The sequence below is a fragment of the Puma concolor genome, chromosome B4 (genome assembly GCF_028749965.1).
Source record: "Puma concolor isolate L17-30 chromosome B4, mPumCon1.1.hap2, whole genome shotgun sequence".
Classification (NCBI taxonomy): Eukaryota; Metazoa; Chordata; class Mammalia; order Carnivora; family Felidae; genus Puma; species Puma concolor.
In genome coordinates this window covers 71725768-71750448 of record NC_141673.1, presented here as the reverse complement: position 1 = coordinate 71750448, position 24681 = coordinate 71725768, and the positions used below count along the sequence as shown (strand labels likewise).

Below are 24681 nucleotides of genomic sequence, written 5' to 3'. Positions count from 1 at the left end.
ACATTAAAAAAATTTTTAATAAAAAGAAACAAAGTTTGAGAACTGGCTAAAAAAATGGAAAAAAATACTTCGCATAATACACACATATAGCCTCTAATAGAGTCCAGATATATTAATAATCTGAACAAAATCTCAAATATCTGAAAACATGAAGCATATAGGTCTAGATATATTAATAATCTGAAATAGTATATAGATTAGTTGTGGGAAAAGTTCTTCTTTCATGTACTTTTTCAATAATACACATTTGTACAGAAGGATAACTATACTAGGAAATAGTATACAATAGCAAAAATTTAGAAATAACTTAAACATCCATAGATAGGGGCATGGATAAAACATGGTACATATTTGAGACGCGTGGGTGGCTCAGTCGGTTAAGCATCTGACTTTGGCTCAGGTCATGATCTTGTGGTTTGTGGATTAAAGCCCTGTGTCAGGCTCTGTGCTGACAGCTCAGAACCTGGAGCCTGCTTCAGATTCTGTGTCTCCTTCTTTCTCTGTCTCCTCTGTCTTCCCTCCCCTGCTTGCACTCTGTCCCTCTCTCTGTCTCTCAAAAATAAATAAACATTTAAAAAAATGTTTTAATGCGGTACATATTTAAGATGAATGCTATAATAAAAAAAATATATCTTTAACTGCAACAATACACTTTATCTCAAAAACATTTTGAATAAAAAGAAGCCAAGTTGCAAAATGACCAGAATAGCTTGTTAACATTTTGTGGTGTACGTACACACACACACACACACACACACACACACACACTGTCATATAATTTCTATAGATGTATATCTAGACAGAGGCAAAAGTTCCTTAGAAGTACTAAAAGAGTAACAAACTAAACGTGGTGGTGACCTCTAGGGAATGTAAGGTAAGCCAAAATTGGGAGAAGTCAAATGGGATTTTAGGTTTATCTGTAACAGCCTACATTTCAATTTAAATAGACTATATATTCAAATGTGTGGTGGGCTGAAAATGTCCCCCAAAGATAGCAGAACCTATAAACTGCACCTTATAAGACAAAGACTTTGCAGATATGATTAAATTAAGGATTTAATGAGAAGATTATCCTGGATTATCTGGATGAGTCCTAAAAGTAACCACTAGTATTCTTTTTTTTTTTTAATTTTTTTTAACGTTTATTTATTTTTGAGACAGAGAGAGACAGAGCATGAATGGGGGAGGGGCAGAGAGACAGGGACACAGAATCGGAAGCAGGCTCCAGGTTCCGAGCCATCAGCCCAGAGCCTGACGCAGGGCTCGAACTCACGGACCGCGAGATCATGACCTGAGCTGAAGTCGGACGCTCAACCGACTGAGCCACCCAGGTGCCCCAATAATCACTAGTATTCTTATGAGAGAGGTTGAGGGAAATTTGACACAGATACACAGAGGAGAAAGCAATGTGAAGATGGAACAGAGAGGGATTTGAAGATGCTGCCCTTGAAGACTGGAGTGATGCAGCCTCAGACCAAGGGTTGCCAGCAGCCACCAGAAACTGGAAGTCAAGAAATGGATTCTTCCCAAGAGTGTCTCTGCCAACACCATGGCCTGATGAAACCCTTCTCTGACTTAGACACTCTAGGTTATAGGAGAGGATAAATTTCTGTTGTGTTAAGTCACCCAGTTTGTGGCAATTTGTTATCACAGCCACAGGAAACTAATACTATATGCTGCCTATATAATCTTTTTCAAGAATACATACAGGAAAGGGGCACCTGGGAGGCTCAGTGGGCTGAGAATTTGACTTCTGCTCAGGTCATGATCTCATACTTTGTGAGTTCAAGCCCCATGGTAGGCTCTGCGCTGACAGCTTGGAGCCTGAAGCCTGGTTTGGATTCTGTATCTCTCTCTCTGTCCCTACCCCTGCTCGTGTGTGTTCTCTCTCTCTCCCTTTCTCTCTCTCTGTTTCTCTCAAAAATAAATAAATAGACATTTAAAAATAAATAATACACATAGGGAAAAGACTTGATAGCTGTTAGTTCTGAGTTATGGGTTATGGGCAATTATTAATTTCTTATTTTTTCTGAATTTTTCAAATTTAATATAAAGGATAAGGAGAACAATAAATATCAGGACAAGGAGAATGAAAAGGAAAGACATCCTGAGAAATTGTTTGAGAATCAGGGCGTTTATGCAGCTTTACTTTTAGAGCTAAAATTTTTCAATTAGGGTATTGACTATATAGCATGTTAGTTTAAAGATTCTATACTTCTCTAAAATGGACTATCACTAAAGCGAATGGCCATTCCCTTTAAATTAATTTGGTTCATATACATTTTCAAAGCCTTTGGTGTACCTTGAAGAAAATGTAGGTTCTGTTGAATACTCTTGGGTCTCTGGGGCCTCGGGATTAGCATTCCACCATTAACTCAGTTTGGCCTAGGGGCTTCCATATCAAAGCCAAGTCTTTAGTCTCTAACACAGAACCTGGGGCTTGGACTAGGCAAATAAGCACAAAGAAATGACCAGTGATTGTCCATATTTAGTTTATATTAGTAGTCTTAAAAACGGCTTAAGCTTCTCTGAGTCTACACTGCCTATATGGGTGCCTACTGCCATCCCTTGGTTTGCAGTACATTACTCTCATTGATGTTTTGAAAGTAATCAATTTTCATAATGATGCAAAAATGTCCCAAGACTGCCTGATAAGGAGGCAAGCTTTCCATTCCCACATCTGTTCTCAAACAGTCATTTCTCCTGTAACAAGGAAAGCTGTAATTTTCATCCCTCTTGAATCCCACTATGGTATATTGCGTCAGGAAATACCCTAGCATAAGTAATCACCCCAGAATACCTAAACTAATTAGCGGAAGTAGTCCCATTTCCATCTCATTAAGAAATACATTAACAATAAAGTTTATTTTTCTATTTACCACCCATTAATCATTTGTATATTCATAATAATCATGATGGTAATTTAATTCAGAAATGTTTTATAGTTAAAGCTGTAAAGGGGCGCCTGGGTGGCGCAGTCGGTTAAGCGTCCGACTTCAACCAGGTCACGATCTCACGGTCCGTGAGTTCGAGCCCCGCGTCGGGCTCTGGGCTGATGGCTCGGAGCCTGGAGCCTGTTTCCGATTCTGTGTCTCCCTCTCTCTCTGCCCCTCGCCCGTTCATGCTCTGTCTCTCTCTGTCCCAAAAATAAATAAACGTTGAAAAAAAAAATTTAAAAAAAAAGCTGTACGGTTACAGGAATTAAAATGTTGAATCCCAATTTATATACATATTTTTATGGCAAATAGGTGTGAGAGGAAGCTTGTCTTAGTCTACATCCGTAAGCAAGGAGCCTGGAGTAAAAGTGATGACTTTAACGAGGAGCCCAAACCCAGGTCATCTGGACTAGTGAAAAAGCGAGGCAGGGAAGAGTAAAGACAAATTTAAAGGAGGGACAGATTTGTTGTGCCCAGTACGAAGGAGACACAAGACTTGGGAGGAAAGTTATCTAACCCACAACTTTGGCCATATCAAAGGAAAGGCTTATGTGGACTGGCAGAGCTGTGTGTTGAGTCCTCCCAGTGCCAAGAGGCCTTTTAGCCATTCACCTCGATTTTCTGTTACTTACAGATACAAATCTCTCTGCTTTGTCTTTCTTGTTTTATGTGTTTGCTATTCTAAAAAGAAACTGTAGGAGAGGAAACTCTTGTTTTAGTTTCACTCTTGCAAAACAATTCATCCTCCTGACTTTACATTTTGATACCACAACCAAACTTCTCGGTCTTTAAAAGAATAAACAAACCAAATTTATAGCCTTTTAGATGTTTAATTTAAGGATTTTGGAACCCCAACTGTTTTACTAATCCTAAATTCTCCATTCAAATATCCAAACATCTTGAATTATGAAGGGAATTTTCAACAGGAAAACAAATAATTATATTACCTTTGGTCTGGGCATCTGATCAAGGGGTTTCCTGTCCCATTTGGGCAGAATTTTCTATTTAGATTACCAGTCAGAGAGATGACCTATTATCTTTTTAATCAAGCTAACAACTCTTTAATCACGAATATAGTGAAATCAAAAGAAATATAGGAACATACATTTTATAGGTGGGAAAGATGAAGGTCACGACGCAGTAGAGTTAAATGCTCTTAATGAAAAGGTTCTTGTTTCTTTAACAAAATAAGAAAGTAAATTGAAAACCACACTAAAATTCATTTCAAGTATAACTTTCAGGCCTATAGCAGTATGGCGCCAGTCTATAATTTAATTCACAACCTATATTAGATATAAAGATCCTTAAATACTCTCATATGTTTATTAAATGACACATCCCTATCTTTCTTTGGCTGTACTGATTCTACTTTTTTTTTCCTGAGGTACTACAGCTGGGGAATTTTATATGCAACATCAGATTACAGAAGTCATGTCTGTCTAGCAGTCCTAGTTAGAATACAAGTACTCTTTTAGTTTTTACATTGCTAGACCAAGACAATGACTGTAAGAAGGTTCTTCTCCTCTTGAAGATTGTCCCTAGCCCTAAAGAAGCTGAAGTGGGAATTTGAGACAGGAATGGCCTGCAGGTAGATAGGATGGTGGAATGAGGCTAGTTTGGGTGCTTCTTAAAATGTTTCAACACTCCAGTGTCAAGAGATAAGCCAAGAGTCTGTTTCCCTACCTCTTAGCCCTTAACTAATTCTTCATGCCAAGGATCCTGTGGCCTGGTTTTCTTTGGAAGGTTGTTTAAAAATCTAGAGATGAAATGTTTTCTTTTCTAGATGAAATGCTTTAAATTGTTATTTAAAGAAATATTGTTATTATCCAAGTAAAATAATCATTCAGGTAATTCTTAACTTTGAAAAGGAATTAAATTATTAAGACAAAAGCTCCCTCTTTTTTGTTGAAAAGCTGAACAATTTTCTACTGTGTTTCCTTTTAAGTGAGGCCTCCCAATAATGTCTAACCCTCAATAATAAAACTCTGGGGTGGACCCATCAGCTCTGAGTACATCATTATTTTTCAGGATGATTGGTGATTAACAAATGCATTATATCATCAACTTGCATTTATTAAGTGCCCAAATGAACATAATGTTATGCTCCATGCCGTATGAGGCAAGTTAAATAGACACAATTCCTACCCTCTAGGAGGAAATTATTCATATTTATCAGATAGCAGCATGATGTAATCCATGGAGCATTGAATGGGAGCAGATTTTATTCTTAAGAGTATCACTAACTGATACATATCCTTTAGATACTCTCTAGAAATGCCAAATCAAGAATTGGATTTTGCCTATGTATTCAGATAATGACTCTTAGTCTCTCTGTTATGTCACAAAGGGATAACCTAGCCACCATAAAATAAACTGTAGGGAAATTTCTACTTCATCCAGTTAATTAAGCTGGTTCTAGCAGAGATTCCCAAAGAGTAGCAAACTTATGATTACCTAAAAATAATTTTAGGTGGTATATGAAAGAACATTTTAATAGTAATATATTTATAATAATGTATATTAGAAGTGATTGCTCCCTAAATTTTGATAAAAAATTTCCATTTAGATACATGTATTTAATTTTATATTTTTAAAAATATATTAACTAGCACGCAGATATCACAACAGTAATGAAGGTAGAAAGGAATAAAATGAAGTTTTGGAAATATTAAGTTAGAGTATGAGTTTAGCATAAAAATATAAAGATACATTTATATTTTCATAAATATAAAATATCAAAACAGTCTGGTTGGTTTTTCACATATATTTGTTTGTTTGAAGTTGTGATGCCATGCTTTTTTGTTTTTTGGTTTTTGTAGAATCATGACAATTAAAATACTATGTAAAAGACTATACACACACCAAGAAAATCTATCAAAACTATTAATCAAGGGGTGCCTGGGTGGCTAAGTCGGCTGAGGGTCCGACTTCAGCTCAGGTCATGATCTCACGGTTCGTGAGTTCAAGCCCTGCGTCGGGCTCGGTGCTGACAGCTCAGAGCCTGGAGTCTGCTTCGGATTCTGTGTCTCCCTCTCTCTCTCCCCCTCCCCTGTTCATGCTCTGTGTCTCCCTCTCTCTCAAAAATAAATAAAACATAATTTTTTTAAAAAACTATTAATTAATTCAAACAAAACAGAAACTATTCCAGTTATAGTAATATAAAATATAATAAAATACTTAGGAATAAATTCGACAAAAGAAGTGGGAGATTTGTATACTGAAAATTAAGACTAGAAAACATCATGATACAAATTAAGGACCAGGGATTGGAAGAGTTAATATTGTTAAGATGTAGTACTTCCCAAAATGATCTACAGATTCATTGCAATTCTTAGGAAAATCCCAGCTGGTTCTATTGAATAAGTGGATGAGTGATTCTAGAATTGAGGAGTGCTGGGGTGGCATTGTCAGTTAAGTTCAGGTCAGGTCATAATCTCATGGTTTGTAAGTTTGAGCCCCACATCAGGCTTTGCGCTGACAGTGAGAGCTTGTTTGGGATTCTCTCTCTCTCTCTCTCCATCTCTCTCTGCTCCTCCCCCACTCTCTTTCAAAATAAACTTTAAATTTCATGGAAATGTAAGAGACCCAATATAGTCAAAACAGTCTTGGAAAAGAAGAACTAAGTTGGAGAAGTCACACTTCCTGATTTTAAAACATCTACAAGTCTATATTAATCAAGACAGCATGGTACTGACATGAGGATACACATATAGATCATTGGAATAAAATTGAAAGTACAGAAATAAACACTTATCACTGACAGAGTTTTGGCAAAGGTGACAAGAAAACTCAGTGGAGAAAGAATAGTCATTTCAAAAAATCATGCTGGGACAATTGGATGTTCATATGCAAAAGAATTCAACTTGAATGCCTATTTCATAGCATATTAAAACATTAAAAAATTATCAAAGAAACAAATGTAAGCACCAAAAATATAAACCTATTAAAATTTTTTCATTTATTTATTTTTGAGAGAGACAGTGTGGGCAGGAGAGGGGCAGAGAGAGAGAGAGATACAGAATCCAAAGCAGGCTCCAGGATCTGAGTTGTCAGCACAGAAACTGATGCTGGTTTGAACTGATGAACTGTGAGATCATGACCTGAGCCAAAGTCAGACACTCAACTGACTGAGCCACCTAGGCACCCCCCAAAATATAAAACTATTAGAACAAAACACAAACATAAATCTTAGTGACCTTGGATTAGGCATTGGTTTCTTAGATATGATGCCAAAAGCACAAGCAATAAAAGAAAAAATAGATAAATTTGACTTGATCAAAGTTATAAATTTGTGCACTCTGAGAAAACTATCAAGGAAGTTAACACAGAATGGAAGGAAATATTTATAAGTCATATATTGGATGAGAGACTTGAATTTAAATATAATGAATCTTTACAACTCAATAATAAATAGACAAATTATCCAGTAAAAATGGGCAAATGAATGAACAGAAGATATAGAAGAAGATATATAAAGGACAACAGGAACATGTAAAGATGATCAACATCATCAGTCATGACAGAAATACAAATCAAAACCACAATGAGATGCCACTGCATACCTGCTAGGATGGTTATTAAAAAAAATGGCTATAACCAGTGTTTGCAAAGATGTAGAGAAATTGAACTGTCATAAATTGCTGATGGGAATATAAAAAGGTACAACCACTTTAGAAATGGTTTGGCAGTTCCTTAAAAAGTTAAATATAGAGTTTCCCATAAACCCAGCAATTCCACTCCTAAGTACATACCCAAGAAAACTGAAAGCATATGTCCACACAAAAACTTGTAGATGGGGGTGACTGGGTGAATGTCCAACTCTTTATTTTGCCTCAGGTCATGATCTCACAGTTTGTGGGATCGAGCCCCATGTCAGGCTGTGTGCTGACAACATGGAGCCTGCTTGGGATTCTCTCTCTCTCTCTCTCTCTCTCTCTCTCTCTCTCTCTCTCTCTCCTCCCCCCCATTCACATTCTCTCAAAATAAATAAAGCATTAAAAAAAAACTTACATGAATGTTTACAGCAGCATTATTCATAACCAAAAAGTGGGAAAAAAAACCAATGTCCATCAACTAAGGAATGGATAAACAAAAATGGTATATTCATACAATGGAATATTATCCATCTACAAAAAGAAATAAAGCACTGAAATATGTCACAACATGGAAACATGTTGAAATCACAAAAAACATTATGCTAAGTGAAAGAAGCCAGGCACAAAAGTCAATATATCAAATGCTCAGAAAAGGCAAATCCATAGAGACAGAAAGTAGATTAGTCATTGCCATGGACTGGAGTGAGGAAGAAATTGGGAGTGATGGCTAGGGGATACAGGGTTTCTTTGGGGATGACAATGACAATATTCCAGAATTTGACAGTGGCAATGATTGTATAACTTTGTGAATATACTTAAACCCCTGAATTGTATATTTTAAAACAGCAGACTTTGTCTCAATTTAAAAAGTATATAATATAAATTTTTGAAATATACTTTTTGAAAATTGCCTGGAGTATATGTAAAGGAGATTTCTTTACTAATCCCAGAATGTGTACTGGAGAACAGGGATCTTTAGGACACTTTTCCAATAACAAAAGAGCTAGTGGGCACCATTTCTCTCCTGCTCTCCCAGCCTAGATAGCCTGACTCCTATAGGAAACAGCACAAACACCCTCCACCTACCATGCTAACACTGGGTGCCACCCTGCATTCTCCTACAGATCCACCCATCCAACCCACCCAATTCAGCAGGAGTCCCTCCAAAGCAGTTTCTCCTGTGTTCCATCCTGCAAGCAGCCCCGACAGGGACCAGCTCCACTCCAAAGTGACTCCTGCCCTGGGGAGACGGGAAGATAACCACACACATGAGTAGACTCTCAATCCCAGCAGCTGAACATTGCAACTAGCAGTGCAGGGAGAGTCCCCTGCCAATCAGTATAACTGCACCCTGGCAGGCATCTGGCCTGACTACTGGTCCTGTCCACTAACAAAAACCTCTCAGGGGATAAAATAGGGAGAACACTCTGAAGGTTGGTACCACTGTAGCCCCAGTAAATGGGCTGAGGGTAGGCATCTGGTCTTACTGCTGAAACTGCCCAACTAGAAGCCAGTGACAGCCCCAGACTATCCTCCTAAGAGAACAAGGACCAAACCCAGATCATAACAGGCAAAGTGGGCCACTGCGGCCAATTGGACAAAGGCAAATGAGGCTCAGTCACAACAGTAGGGTACATGCAACACACATAGGAGACACCTCTAAAGTACCTGGCTCTGGTGAACAAAGGCCATTGTTCTACAGGGCACCACAAGACCTCTTCTTCAAAAGGCTACTACTTTCAAGAGCAGGAGATGTAGCTGATTTTCCTAACACATAGAAACAAAGAGTTAGACAAAACGAGGAGACAAAGGAATATGTCCCAAATGAAAGAATAGAACAAAACTGCAGCAAAAGAGCTAAATGAAACGGAGATAAGCAAGATGCCTCACAAAAAATTCAAAGCAGTAGTCATAAAGACACTTATCACTTGAGAAAAGAGTGGAGGATCTCAGTGAGAGCTCCCACAAAGAGATAGAAAATGTAAAAAAGATGAACATAAGGGAAGGGAAGCAAAAATAATATAAAGACAGAGAGGGAGACAAACCATAAGAGACTCTTAAATACAGAGAACAAACTGAGGGTTGCTGGCAGGGTGTTGGGTAGGGGGATGGGCTAAATGGGTGAGGGGCATTAAGGAGGACACTTGTTGGGATGGGCACTGGGGTGTTATATGTAAGTGATGAATCACTAAACTCTATTCCTGAAATTAAAAGAATAAATAAATAAATAAATTAAATAAATAAATAAATAAATAAATGAATAAATAAATGGCTACTTTGAAAAATATTTAAAAATAACTACAAAAGTTATGTTTACCACAGATGAGGCACAGAATAGGAACTCTGATTTAAAAAATAAGTGTCTCGGGGCGCCTGGGTGGCGCAGTCGGTTAAGCGTCCGACTTCAGCCAGGTCACGATCTCGCGGTCTGTGAGTTCGAGCCCCGCGTCGGGCTCTGGGCTGATGGCTCAGAGCCTGGAGCCTGTTTCCGATTCTGTGTCTCTCTCTCTCTCTGCCCCTCCCCCGTTCATGCTCTGTCTCTCTCTGTCCCAAAAATAAATAAACGTTGAGAAAAAAAAAAAATTTAAAAAAATAAGTGTCTCATGTAGATGTTTGTGTAATTAAAATTTATTAAAATTTAAACAAAATTTTAAAAACCCACAAAAAACAGTTGTCTTAGGGAATGAAATTGGAGAGGAGTTGAGACCAGACTTCTGTTTTTCATTATAAGCCTTTTGGTTCCAATTGATTTTTGAAGCTAGATTTCTCTATAAATTTAATAAAATGTCTTTTTTTTTTTTTTTAATTTTTTTTTCAACGTTTATTTATTTTTGCGACAGAGAGAGACAGAGCATGAACGGGGGAGGGGCAGAGAGAGAGGGAGACACAGAATCGGAAACAGGCTCCAGGCTCTGAGCCATCAGCCCAGAGCCTGACGCGGGGCTCGAACTCACAGACCGCGAGATCGTGACCTGGCTGAAGTCGGACGCTTAACCGACTGCACCACCCAGGCGCCCCTAAAATGTCTTTAAATTTAAGTAAAAATATATAAAGATTTAAAGTTAGAGTAAAAATAAATGAATAAATTATAGATAATTTGGAAAATATAGAAAATTATGTGTAAAAATATTTTCATTGCTCATATGCAACTAATAATGTTAATTTTCTCCTTTTTCCTCTTCAGTTTTAAAAACAAAGTTGTGAAAAAAAATAAAAACATAATTGAGATCATGGTGAAAAAAAAACACAAGAAAATGTAAAAAAAGAAGGGAATCAATGAGACAAAGAATTCAATAACTGAAATTAAAAATGTACTGGAGGGATACCCTTTATCTGATATGTCATTTGCAAATATCTTCTCCCATTCCATGGGTTGCTTTTTAGTTTTGTTGATTGTAAATCAAAACCACAATGAGATACCACCTCACACCTGTCAGAACGGCTAAAATTAACAACTTGGGAAACAACAGATGTTGGCAAGGATGCAGAGAAAGGGGAACACTTTTGCACTGTTGATGGGAATGCAAGCTGGTGCAGCCGCTCTGGAAAACAATATGGAGGTTCCTCAAAAAATTAAAAACAGAATTACCCTATGACCACCACTAGGTATTTATGCAAAGAATACAAAAATGATGATTCGAAGGGGCACATGCACCTCAATGTTTATAGCAGCACTATCAATGATAGCCAAATTATGGAAAGAGCCCAAATGTCCATCGATTGATGAATGGATTAAGAAGATGTGGTATACATATATAATGGAATATTACTTGATCAAAAAGAATGAAATCTTGCCATATTGCAACAGTGTAGATGGAACTAGAGTGTATTATGCTGAGTGAAATAAGTCAGGGAAAGAAAAATATCATATGATTTCACTCATTTGTGGAATTTAAGAAATAATAGAGATGAACATAGGAGAGGGGAAGGAAAAATAAAATAAAAGCAGAGATAATGGAAACCAGAAAAGACTTAAAAATTTTTTTTTTATTTTAGAGAGAGAGAGAGAGAGAGAGGAGAGGGGCAGAAGGAAAGAGAAAGAATCCTAAGCAGGCTCCATGCTCAGTGTGGAGCCAGACATGGGGCTTAATCCCATGACCCTAGGATCATGACCTGAGTCAAAATCAAGAGTCGGACGCTCAACTGACTGAACCACCCAGGTGCCCCCAAGAGGCTCTTAAATACAGAAAACAAACTGGGGTTTGCTGGAGAAGAGGTGGGTGGGGGGATAGGCCAAATGTGATGGGCATTAAGGAGGGTACTTGTTGGGATGATGACTGGGTGTTATATATAAGTTATGAATCATTGGATTCTTCTCCTGAAACCAATACTACACTGTATGTTAACTAACTTATATTTAAAGAAATAAATTTAAAAAATAAAATAAATGGCCAGAGGGAATCAATAATAGATTAGAGGAAGCAGAATAATAGATCAGTGAGCTGGAAGACACAGTAGTGGAAAGCAACCAAGCTGAATGGAAAAAAAGAATAATAAAAAATGAGAATAGGTTAACGGAACTCAAGAACATCAGCAAGCATAATTACATTCCCATTATAGGGATCCCGGATGAGGAAGAGAGAGAGAGAGGAGTAGAAAATTTATTTGAAGAAATAATAACTGAAAACTTCCCAAATCTGGGTAAAGAAACAGAGATCCAGGTCCAGGAAGCAAAGAGGCCCCAACAAAATTAACCCAATGAGGTCTACACCAAGACACATAATAATTAAAATGCCAAAAAGTAGAGGTAGAGTTTTAAAAGCGGCAAGAGGAAAGAAAATCACTGCATATAAGGGAAACCCCATAAGGCTACCAGCTGATTTTTTCAGCAGAAACTGCAGGCCAGAAGGGAGGGGCATGATAGAGTCAAAGTACTGGAAGGAAAAAAAAACTTGCAACCAAGATTACTCTACTCAGCAACCCTGTCATTCAGAATGGACAGATAGAGTTTCCCAGACAAACAAGTTAAAGGAGTTCACCACCACTAAACCAGCCTTACAAGAAACATTGAAGGGAGTGGGAAGAAAAGGCCATATCAGGAACAAGAAAATTATGAAAGGAAAACATTTCACAGGTAAATATAAGCAGAATATAAGCAGAATATCTACTCTATTAGAGTGGATAAACTTTGGATAAGTAAATATAAATATGATTCATGTTTACAAGAGGGAGGTACAGGGTATTTTGGTTACCTGGAAGAGGGCATTCTAACTTAGTCCTGGGTTTCAGGGAAGGCCTTACTGTGAGGTATGTTTAAACTGAGATCATGAAGAGCAGGGATTATGCAGGGAAAGTACGTTTCAGGAAAGGTGAAAACAGTATAATTAGTAATATAGAGGCAAAGTATGGTTTGTCATTTTTGAATTTGAGTGTGGCTGCAACCATATATATGATAAAGAGTAATATCCTTAGTATGTGAAGAATTCTTATAAATCAAAAAGTAAAAGTTGAACATAACAGTGGGAGTAGGTAGTTTACCAAAAAAAAAAAAAAAAAAAGACATCTATATATGCAATATTTTACAAGTTCATTCTCCTTGGTAATTAAAGAATGCAATTTAGAAAGTGAAAAAATACTTAAAAACTGTTTTGCCTGTTATACTGACAATGCTCTAAAATAACTAGCATGTATCATTGGCAAGGGGCACTGTGGGCAGTAACGCATACTGGTTAAGAGATTGGGCTGGAAGCCAGATTGCCTAGATCTAAAACCCACCTCTCACTTACCACCTGTATGATCATTGGCAAATTATTTAATTTCTCTAAGTCTTAGATCCTACATCTATAAATCAGGACTAATACAAACTCATAAGGTTATTGTGAGGTTAGGATTAAATGACAGATGTCAAGTGATTGGAGCAGCACCGGGTACATAGTGAGTGCCCAATAAATGCTATTTTTATTTCCTAACACCGCCCGGTGATTTTATATGCCACTGTGCTGATATACTAAATCATAATAAATACTTGGGCTTATTTCCTATTGACTTGTGTACATCAGTACACTACATACCTAATTACATAATACAGATTAATTGCTGAAGTTAGTTAGTTGTTGAAGTCTGATATTAACTTAAAAAAAATAAGATAAAGTCTCTGGTCCTTGTTCTTCTTTTGAAAAATTTCCTGGCTATTTTTGCATGATTTTTTCATAAATGTACTTTAAAATCCCTTTTTAATCTTCAAGTTCCTAAGCACAACACTTCAAAAGCAATTGAATTGTACTTAGCTACAGATGAGTGTGCACATAAATGACATCCTGATAATACCAAGTCTTCCTATCCATGCATAGGCTATTTCCTTTCATTTCTTTTATTCTTTTATCCTCCCACATAAATAAATATAACCATAGTAGAATTTTGTAATTTTATTCACATAGGCCATGCAAGAGACAAAATGTATGTGTATGTATGCACATGTATGTTTGTGTCTGTGTGTATATGTATGTATTCACATGTATGTATTCACATGTATTCACACACACAATGAATTTATAAAACAAATTCCATATGAAATTCTGAAAATATATATTTCAATAATGTAGGAATAAACATATCACTTCCAAAAATGTCTCCATTAAAGAGGGAAACGATTTATTTTAAATAGAATGATGAGTGTGTTAGCTAAAAACTAATCTTAACACTTTATAAACTATGTATATTAATAACCTGTGGGTATAAAATGCCAAGAAATTACTTGTTCTTTAAGTAAAAATAATTGCCTGCCAAACTGACAAAATTATCATATATATTCACACACACAAACACACCCAACTTTGTATTTCCTAACTGAGCTTATGAGGAGTTCACAGATGCTATGCGCAGCTTATAGTCATGGCATTTGGATTTCTCCTTGAAAGAATAATCAATATGTATAGGGTGAACGGACACTGTTTAAGATGTTTCTTTACAAGATGAATGTTCTTCATTAATCATTTCCCTCCCCAGAAAGAGACCTTCTGATCTCTTGTTAGAGAGAAAACAAAAAGGCAGCTTCGTGGTTCTGGCACATGGACTGACACAGGCTCCACAGAAATAGTCTGAGGCCAGGGCCATACTGCCCAACTTCTGTTCTATGATATAACAAATCCAATGCTTGGCTCTAGAAAGTCCATTTAGTAAAAATGGGGGATCCAGTGAAGTGTAACACAAATCAATAGCAAAAACCCCAAAAAGTACTGTAGATGAACCAGAGACACACTTACCATGAAGCTATAGAAGCTGTGGGTCCTCTCACGTGCACAGGCCACCTCCAAAACCCCAGGACAGACCCTATCAACGTGATCACATGGTCACTTGTTTTAGGGTTGTAAAGATAGTTTGCACTCTGATTCTGAAAGAAGTGTTCCTCCCATATTAAATAACCCTCAGGCCCCACACAACCTCAGGCCACTCCTGCTCTTCACTTTCTAAATCTCTCTTTTTTTTTTTAAGTTTATTTATGTAAGTAATCTCTATACCCAATGCGGGGCTCAAACTCACAACCCTGAGATCAAGAGTTGCATGCTCTTCTGACTGAGCCAGACAGGTGGCCCCTAAATTTATCCTTTTTATATTTTACTGTTTTGGAGATTTTTTTCCCGCTAAGTGTAAAGGAAATGCATTCTCTTGGCTTTGTCAGCACATTGCTCTTAAATGTCTACATCCTGTTACCCTAGTAAGCCAAAGGAAGATGAAGAGAAGGACGAATAAATTCCAACTTATTTAAACTTCTAATTTAAAAGAGAAAAGAAGGCTAATTTTATTGCACAGAATGTTAATAGCCAAGAGATAATACTTGTGTACTACAAAACACATATAGATACTATAAACTCTATGGAAGAAGAGACCAAGAAAGTCCTCTTTGTATCATCATTCCCCCCCCCACCCACCCACTGCCCCCCTGTATTAAAACACATCTGCTTCCAGAAGCAAAGAAAGGAATGGAGTGGGCAGTACATGCCTCAGACTGTCCCCAAAGTTTTGTTTTGGCTACATTTTCATAGCAGAACTGATGAGAAAAATGCTAAGATTAATGAGGAAACATAACTATTTAATAAATGACATCTGCTTGAAAGTCACCTTAGAGAATTCAATCTTTTCAAGTAGAGGGCACTAAAAAAACTCTAAGCTTCCTTCACAAAGTAAAGTATATATTGAGCAGAGTGTTTCCAGGGTTGGGGGAAGGCAGAGAGCATAGCATATTTCTCATATCTTGCAAATGCAGGTGCAAAAAGGGAGAAAATTGTGGAAACAAGTGATATAATTAATGAAGCAAAAGATCACCAAACGAAATATTCTTTTTTTTTTAAGTTACATCCAAATTAGTTAGCATATAGTGCAACAATGATTTCAGGAGTAGATTCCTTAGTGCCCCTTACCCATTTAGCCCATCCCTCCTCCCACAATCCCCCCAGTAACCCTCAGTTTGTTCTCCATATTTATGAGTCTCTTCTGTTTTGTCCCCTTCCCTGGTTTTATATTATTTTTGTTTCCCTTCCCTTCTGTTCATCTGTTTTGTCTCTTAAAGTCCTCATATGAGTGAAGTCATAGGATTTTTGTCTTTCTCTGACTAATTTCACTTAGCAATAATACCCTCCAGTTCCATCCACGTAGTTGCAAATGGCAAGATTTCATTCTTTTTGATTGCTGAGTAATACTCCATTGTATATATCTACCACACCTTCTTTATCCATTCATCCATCGATGGACATTTGGGCTCTTTCCATACTTTGGCCACTGTTGATAGTGCTGCTATAAACATGGGGGTGCATGTGTCCCTTTGAAACAGCACACCTGTATCCCATGGATAAATGCCTAGTAGTGCAAATGCTGGGTCATAGGGTAGTTCTATTTTTAGTTTTTTGAGGAACCTCCATACTGTTTTCCAGAATGGCTGCACCAGCTTGCATTGCCACCAACAACGCAAAAAAGATCCTCTTTCTCTGCATCCTCACCAACATCTGTTGTTGCCTGAGTTGTTCATGTTAGCCATTCTGACAGATGTAATGTGGTATCTCATTGTGGTTTTGATTTGTATTTCCCTGATGATGAGTGATGTGGAGCATTTTTTCATGTGTCGGTTGGCCACCTGGGTGTCTTCTTTGGAGAAGTGTCTATTGATGTCTTTTGCCCATTTCTTCACTGGATTATTTGTTTTTTGGGTGTTGAGTTTGATTAGTTCTCTATAGACTTTGAATACTAACCCTTTATCTGATATGTCATTTGCAAATATCTTCTCCCATTCCGTCGGTTGTCTTTTAGTTTTGCTGATTCTTTCCTTCGTTGTGCAGAAACTTTTTATTTTGATGAGGTCCCAGTAGTTCATTTTTGCTTTTGTTTCCCTTGCCTCCAGAGTCGTGCTGAGTAAGAAGTTGCTGCGGCCAAGGTCAAAGAGGTTTTTGCCTGCTTTCTCCTGGAGGATTTTGATGGCTCCCTGTCTTACATTTAGGTCTTTCACCCATTTTGAGTTTATTTTTGTGTATGGTGTAAAAAAGTGGTCCAGGTTCATTCGTCTGTATGTCTCTGTCCAGTTTTCCCAGCACCACTTGCTGAAGAGACTATCTTTATTCCCTTGGAAATTCTTTCCTGCTTTGTCAAAGATTAGCTGGCCATACGTTTGTGGGTCCATTTCTGGGTTCTCTATTCTGTTCCATTGATCTGAGTATCTGTTCTTGTGCCAGTACCATACTGTCTTGATGATTACAGCTTTGTAGTATAGCTTGAAGTCTGGGATTGTGATGCCTCCTGCTTTGGCTTTCTTTTTCAAGATTGCTTTGGCTATTCAGGGTCTTTTCTGGCTCCATACAAATTTTAGGATTATTTGTTGTAACTCTGTGAAGAAGTTATTTTGATAGGGATTGCACTGAATATGTAGGTTGCTTTGGGTAGTATTGACATTTTAACAACATTTGTTGTTCAAATGGAATATTCTTGAATTGATATTCTCTTTAAAATTACATAGAACATAAATTTCTAAATATTTTTTCTTCAATTTAAATTTATTCATGTGCAACATGCAAATATCAAAGAAATGCAGTATCTAACCTTGTTACATTCAGTATTTATTGAAAAGATTTATTCTGCCACATGTTTATGCATTCCCATTTTCTTTGAGCTAGCACAACTAGCCCCAACTTTTTGTTATATGATGTTCATCAGGATTTCTAGTTCATCCAATTTGTTTCAGTCAAGTTCCCTCGTCTCTTTATTTCAGCCACACTCAAAGCAATAATGTAGGAGTAGAGAAATACCATTTTACTAAGGAGATTTATTTTAATCTCTGATAATTTTGAGCAATTCATGTTCTTTACACTTGACCCAGTTTGGTTAATAGACAATTAGAAGTTATGACTAATGTTACATACTCTTATGACTTACTTATTTTTTCTATGCCTTATTCCAATGTATTTCAATTGTAAAACTGACCAAATGCATATTAGGTTGTAATATATAACACGTTGTGATTTATATATTAAAAATTTCAATGGCTGGTATTATCCAGTGACTAATCAAAGTAATTAAATATTTCAATCTTTTTTTTCAGAGCTTCCTTAACCTGAAATAACTCACATATGGTGGTAGAGAATCCTTAATGCCCTTCAAAAGTCCTCCTCTTCTTCCATAATTAAAGAACTTCTGACATTTTAGTCAGATTCATGGATGCCTCGTCTCCCTTGTAGCTTAAGTGGCATATGACTGAATTCTAGTTAATAACATGTAAGCAAAACTTTTCTTTAAAATTGCTGCCCTCCATGGGGTGCCTGGGTGACACAGTCGATTAAGCATCCGACTTCAGCTCAGGTCATGGATCTCACAGTTCATGGGTTCAAGCCCCACATCGGGCTCTAAGCTGACAGCTGGGAGCCTGGAACCTGCTTTGGATTCTGTGACTCCCTCTCTCTGCGCCCCTCCCCTGCTCGTGCTCCATCTCTCTCTCCCAAAAAATAAATAAAAACGTTTTTTTAAAAAGCATTTAAAAAAGCTGGCCCCCACAAAATAGCTGGCCTACACCATTTGCTTCTTTCTAGTTTCATTTTTCCCTTCCTCTCTTTTAAAATGTGGATGGAGCAACCAATTTGGACCATGAGTAGACCTTGTGAATAGAAATCTATGTATTACAGGGGCGCCTGGGTGGCTCAGTCGGTTGAGCGTCCAACTTCGGCTCAGGTCATGATCTTGGTTGGTGAGTTTGAGCCCCTTGTCGGGCTCTGTACTGACAGCTCAGAGCCTGGAGCCTGCTTCAGATTCTGTGTCTACCTCTCTCTCTCTCTGCCCCTCCTCTGCTCATGCTCTGTCTCTCCCTCTCAAAAATGAATAAACTTTAAAAAAATTTAAAGAAATCTATGTATTATAGAACAAGATAGAAGGAATCCAGTTCTTGAGGACTTTGTGGAACAGATCTCCCCTGCGGCATTGCACTGTCCATTTTGGAATTTTACCTGAGATGTAAATAAATTGTTCTTTTGTTGGAACAATTGTTATTTTGGGTTTCTGTTACCGGCAACTGAGCATTATTGTGTCTAATACATGATATGGCACCAGCTAATTTCCTTGGACTTCAGTGCTAAATACTACAATGCCTCTCTAGCATGAACATCCTATTAAAAAGTCTCAGTATAGAAAAACATTTTTATATACCATTTACAAGCTTTATAATGGCAATGCATCGCTATTTATGTCTGATACCAAATAATGCATATCTGAATTTACTAGCGCTACCAACAGAAAAAGCAGAAAACATACTCAATGGGAAAAATACCTTGGAACTCTTCTAGGAAGTCAAACACTGAACATGACATTCCAATCAGGTATAAGTTTTTATAACCTGTTTGTTATCAATTGGCCAATAATTCACCTCCAGCATAACTTTTGTGGAAAGAAACCAGATAAGAGACTGGTGGGAAACTTCAGATACCCTTGACTGAATGATACTTTGAGAAAATAAAGAATACTAAGGGAATTTTTCATATAAGAATCCAAACTCCAGATATGTTAGACTTCCTAACATGATAAGAATGCTACCAATATGAGTAAATGAAACAATCATGTCCAAAAGATGTCACAAAAAATAAGCAGTATGGTTAGTTCAACCATTCATTCATTTATCCAATGAACATTTCTTAAACCGTCTTCTTTGTATTATTTTCCATGTTGATTTCTTCATACCCATAAATAAGCTAACTCTCTGCCAGAGATTTTCTTTTTGTAAAGAGAAGCAATTGCTTCATCATTGTACTGGAAATTATTATAGCTTGCACTCTTAAATTTATAACTAAAAATAAATCAGCTTTTAGCAAGAGCTGCTGAAGACCTTGAGCCTAAGGTAATAATGTAGTGAGACTAATTAAACCATTCTGATTCGTTTATTGAATGAAAAGTTTAATAATTAGACTATCATTTAATAATTGTGGATAACTTAATGTGTTAATTCACTTAACAAGTATGTTGATATGTGGGCACATTCTTCTGATTTACTACTCAATGTTATATTTTATTTAATTACAAAGGCTGTGCATTGAGGGAAAAAAAGTATTACTTCCCTCACACATAATGTGCAAGTTATAGAATGACTGACCAGGGTATGTCACCAGAACTTAGACTGAAACAAAAAAGGATGGAGGCCACAGGGGCAGAATGAGGAATTCAACTATAAGAGAGTAAATTTGAAGGCTGTGACTAAAGAAGATCTAAGTAGGCAAAGATTCAAGTTAAGAAAATTAACAAAGGCAGGCTTCAGTTGTCAAGTACCTCGAACCCCGATTAGAAATCAGGTAGGTCAGGCATCTGGGAAGATTTGAAAGACTGAAACCAAAGATTAAAGATTCTGGGCAACACAACAGCAGAAACGCCAGCCAACTGTGCTTAGCAGCAAGATCTTAGATCCCCACTAGACTGCTTGGAGCAATGGGCATAAGTAATCAACAGTATAAATGGCGTGTATTATTGAGTTGAGGAGTCTGTGAGCTAGAGTCCCCTATATGTTCAGCCCAGGGGTAGAATTTGTCTCATAGCAAGAGTATGGTATGAAACTTCAGAAAGACTTGACTGAATGATACCTTCAGAGAATAAAGAATAATAAGGCAATTTTTGATACAGGCATTCAAACTCCAGATATGTTAGACTCCCTTGAGCTGATTTATCAGCACGGTAGAGTTTTATCCACATAAGACCATAAGAGTTGCCAAATTGGGATCCCTTAAAATCAAGAAGCGGGACAAGCTAGTGCAGACCCTGATACAACTTCGGTAGAATTAAGTAATACTGATAGTCTTGCATCTTCCCAGGGGTAATGTATAATTTATATTGTTATTGGGAACCTGAAATTAGACATTTGATTTCGAATGTGAGAATGTGGAGGTTTGCCCTTTAGCCCCTAGGTCTGATAACCAAACCCTGAGAGGGAAAACTCAAGCAAGAAGTTTAATCCTTTTGAATCAAAACAGCCACTGTGAATGCTGCTATGAGAAAAAAGTAATTGGGATACAGAAATAGGCAGTGTCTTGAGCTCCCTACACAAACACAGAGAGAGAGGTGCAGGGGGGGGGGGGGCTCAGGTCTTTTATGGACACCAAGCCACACGTTTATACCAAAATCTGTATGTTTATCTTGTTATAGGAATGTTGTCTACCTTAGTTGTCACAGAAATTTCTATCTTACCCAAAGTTTTCCTTCTCCTGAAATTTCATCATCTTTAAGACAAAATAGAATCCTAGTTTTTTATTTAGATTGATAAAGAGGCAGAGGTTGGGTTGTTTTTCAATCCACATATAGTTAAATAAGTGAACTTTAATTAGTGATGTATGTGTGATTATCAGCAGATAAATTTCAACTCGTTCTGCTATAGTCAGCATGGGAAAATAGTAAAGTTTGAATGAACAGTAGATAAAGAGATAATACTATGTGAAAATCAAAGAACAAGATTTCTAAAAGAAAAAAAGAAAGAGAAGAAGAAATCTAAAGTAAAGGGGTAAAATTACAAATGGGCTTTTGGACAAGCTGTAAGTACTCCAGGCAATGAAGGATGATTGAAGACTTGAATTAAAAACAGATTCAACCAACAAGAAACATATTTTGTAAGGAAGGACAGATGTAATGGCTTGAGGGGAAGAAAGGAAGTAAGCAGTGGAGCAGGGAACATGAAAGAGTGACTCAGCTGTGCAGTCACAGAAAGGTGATCAAGAGAATATGAAGTTTTAAAGTATAAAACGAATAGAGACTGACTTTACAAGTCAAGCAGGAAATTTCGAATTAATTTCAGGGTTCAATTTGACATAGTCGAATGGTAGCTGATACATAATTAACCCTCTCCTATTCTTAAAATTCTTGAGGTGGGAAGAGGGAAAGTTTCCAGGAAATGAACAGGGAGAAACTCAAAGAAATTAACAGCTGTCTACACAGAAAGCCCCAGTAGGAAAAGATTTCAAGCATGAGACAACTCATCAATCACCTAATTTAGTACCATCAGTATGCAAAGTACTGTGCTATATATAGATAAATAGCCTTGGTTCTACCTCTTACAATATCATCTCATGCAAGTTCTTGACTTCTTTGAGCAAAAGGGTCTTCATCTATAAAGTGAGGATAACGACACATATTTGACATAATATTATCAGGACTAAATTCAATAAATTGTGGTAAATTGCTATGTAAATGATACTTATTATTGAAAAAATAATATTTTAGAGTATTTTAGAAGAGGAAATTACTTACAGCAGTTGTCTTATGCCCCAAGGGAAATAGTGAGAGTGCAGGGAGTCACCCAAGGCAATCCAGCTAGAGAATCCATGATTCTGATACACTTGGCTATACTACCTTAGTCCCTGATTTCAGGGAATTTGCAATCTCATTTAGGGGAAAACATGTGGAATGTTGAATAAGCAACAAAAAGACATTATCATAAAGGAACCCATGATCCCATATTAGATGAGTTTTACAGATAGGGAGGTTTTGCTGGAATGTTCCTAGAACACCTCCTAGAAGAGAAAAAGACTTGAGTCATGCTGATGAGGATGACTGGAATTGGATCATCAGAATAAGGAATAAGAATAGAAGAAAACAGCAAAATAATGAGGCTAAAAATATAAAGCACAGATATTCAGAGTACTGAGTCATTTATGTTAGAGAAAGATCTAAAAAATGTCATAGAAATTTTGAACCCTCCTTACATTTCATTGAAGGAGAAGAAAATGGCTGCAAATGATGATGCCATTCCAACTTAGAGAATATAACTCTCAAAACAACTTATTGTTTACTATTTGAGGAACGGTTAAAATAAATAAAAAAAATACTCACCAGAGACAAAAAACCAATAAAAGAAAATATAAGCCAAAATAAACACAACAGTAATTTTTTAAAGAAAGTATTTTATATTTAGACAATATGATTAGGAAATAACCTAGTTTAAAAATACTACTCCCTGATTTTTATGCTTATTGAAATAAGGTTTAATAAAATAAGATTTAAGGTTTAATAAAATTATACTCAGTTTCAAAAATGCCTATTTTCATTGTCTTTGAAAGAAGTTAGGAAAGGAAAATTTTAATCTTAAGAATTTTTAATGGTATTTGAAAAACTGTTAGACCTTATCACAACCTCGCCTTCCTAAGTGTAAAGAACTGCATTGAATCATTTCTACTTATTTTGTGGGAACTTTGAAAATACTAAATTGAAATTTAAAGTGGAAACACAAATGTAAATATGTAAGAATCAAATATGTATATATGTTATGTATGTATATATGTATATAAATATGTAAGATCAAATATGTGAGGATCAAATAAGAGCTTATGAGAGCCCTCTGATACAGCACTACTATAAATGTATAATTATAGCTGTACATAAAATATTAGAAATAGAGAATTGATAAGTCTTTAATCAGTTACCTACCAGATTATGAGCTCCTCCAGGGCAGGAACTATATCTATTCTTCTTATCACCATGTATTCCATGCTTAGAATAGTGTTGTCTGCCATGTAAATAAATTGCTGATTGAATGGATGCAGCAATAAATGAGCACGGCAACTTTCTGCCTCCAGGAAGACTTCCATCTAGAAGGAATAAATTTAGCTATAGTCCTTAATAGAGAATTACATCAATATTATTGTGTTCCATTCTTCATTTATTGATTCATAAGAATTATTGAGGGCCCACTATGTGCCAGACATTGTGTCAGATGCTGAGGATACAATGATAAAAACCAACCAACCAACCAACCAACCAACCAATAATATCCCTGCCCTTATGGATCTCAAAGTATGACAGGAAAGATATTAGTCTAATAATCGGAGAAATAAATTTATATAGCTACAATTGAGATAAATGCAAAGGAATGCATTTGATATACTTACAAAATTATTATGCATAACTGTTTAAGCCAGATGTTATAAAGTTTCTCAGACAGAACATATATTTTGGTTATTAAAGAAAATAACTTTTTGAAGAGACAGCTGAGTCCAGAAATATATTACATAAATTTATATTGTTGGCTTATCCACACAAGTTTATTAAATTAAATTAACTACACAGGAATGCAAGCTGGTGCAGCCACTCTGGAAAACAGTATAGAGGTTCCTCAAAAAACTAAAAATAGAACTACCCTATGACCCAGCATTTGCACTACTAGGCATTTATCCATGGGATACAGGTGTGCTGTTTCGAAGGGACACCCCAATGTTTATAGCAGCACTATCAACAATAGCCAAAGTATGGAAAGAGCCCAAATGTCCATCGATGGATGAATGGATAAAGAAGGTGTGGTATATATATATACAATGGAGTATTACTCAGCAATCAAAAAGAATGAAATCTTGCCATTTGCAACTACATGGATGGAACTGGAGGGTATTATGCTAAGTAAAATTAGTCAGTCAGAGAAAGACAAAAATCCTATGACTTCACTCATATGAGGACTTTAAGAGACAAAACAGATGAACAGAAGGGAAGGGAAACAAAAATAATATAAAACCAGAGAAGGGGACAAAACAGAAGAGACTCATAAATATGGAGAACAAACTGAGGGTTACTGGAGGGGTTGTGGGAGGAGGGATGGGCTAAATGGGTAAGGGGCACTAAGGAATCTACTCCTGAAATCATTGTTGCACTATATGCTAACTATTTTGGATGCAAATTTAAAAACATAAAAAATAAAACAATAAGAAAAATTAACTACAGAA

At 36.7% G+C, this 24681-nt stretch overlaps 1 protein-coding gene across 1 annotated transcript in view; it reads left to right on the top strand.

Annotated features, from left to right (window-relative positions):
* The first annotated feature begins 12464 nt into the window (after positions 1 to 12464).
* Positions 12465 to 24681, top strand: part of IRAK4 (interleukin 1 receptor associated kinase 4) — an 87262-nt gene continuing 75045 nt past the window's right edge. The window contains exon 1 of the mRNA XM_086713611.1: positions 12465 to 12605. The gene's annotated coding sequence lies outside the window, so the exon portion shown is untranslated. The remainder of the gene's footprint in view (positions 12606 to 24681) is intronic.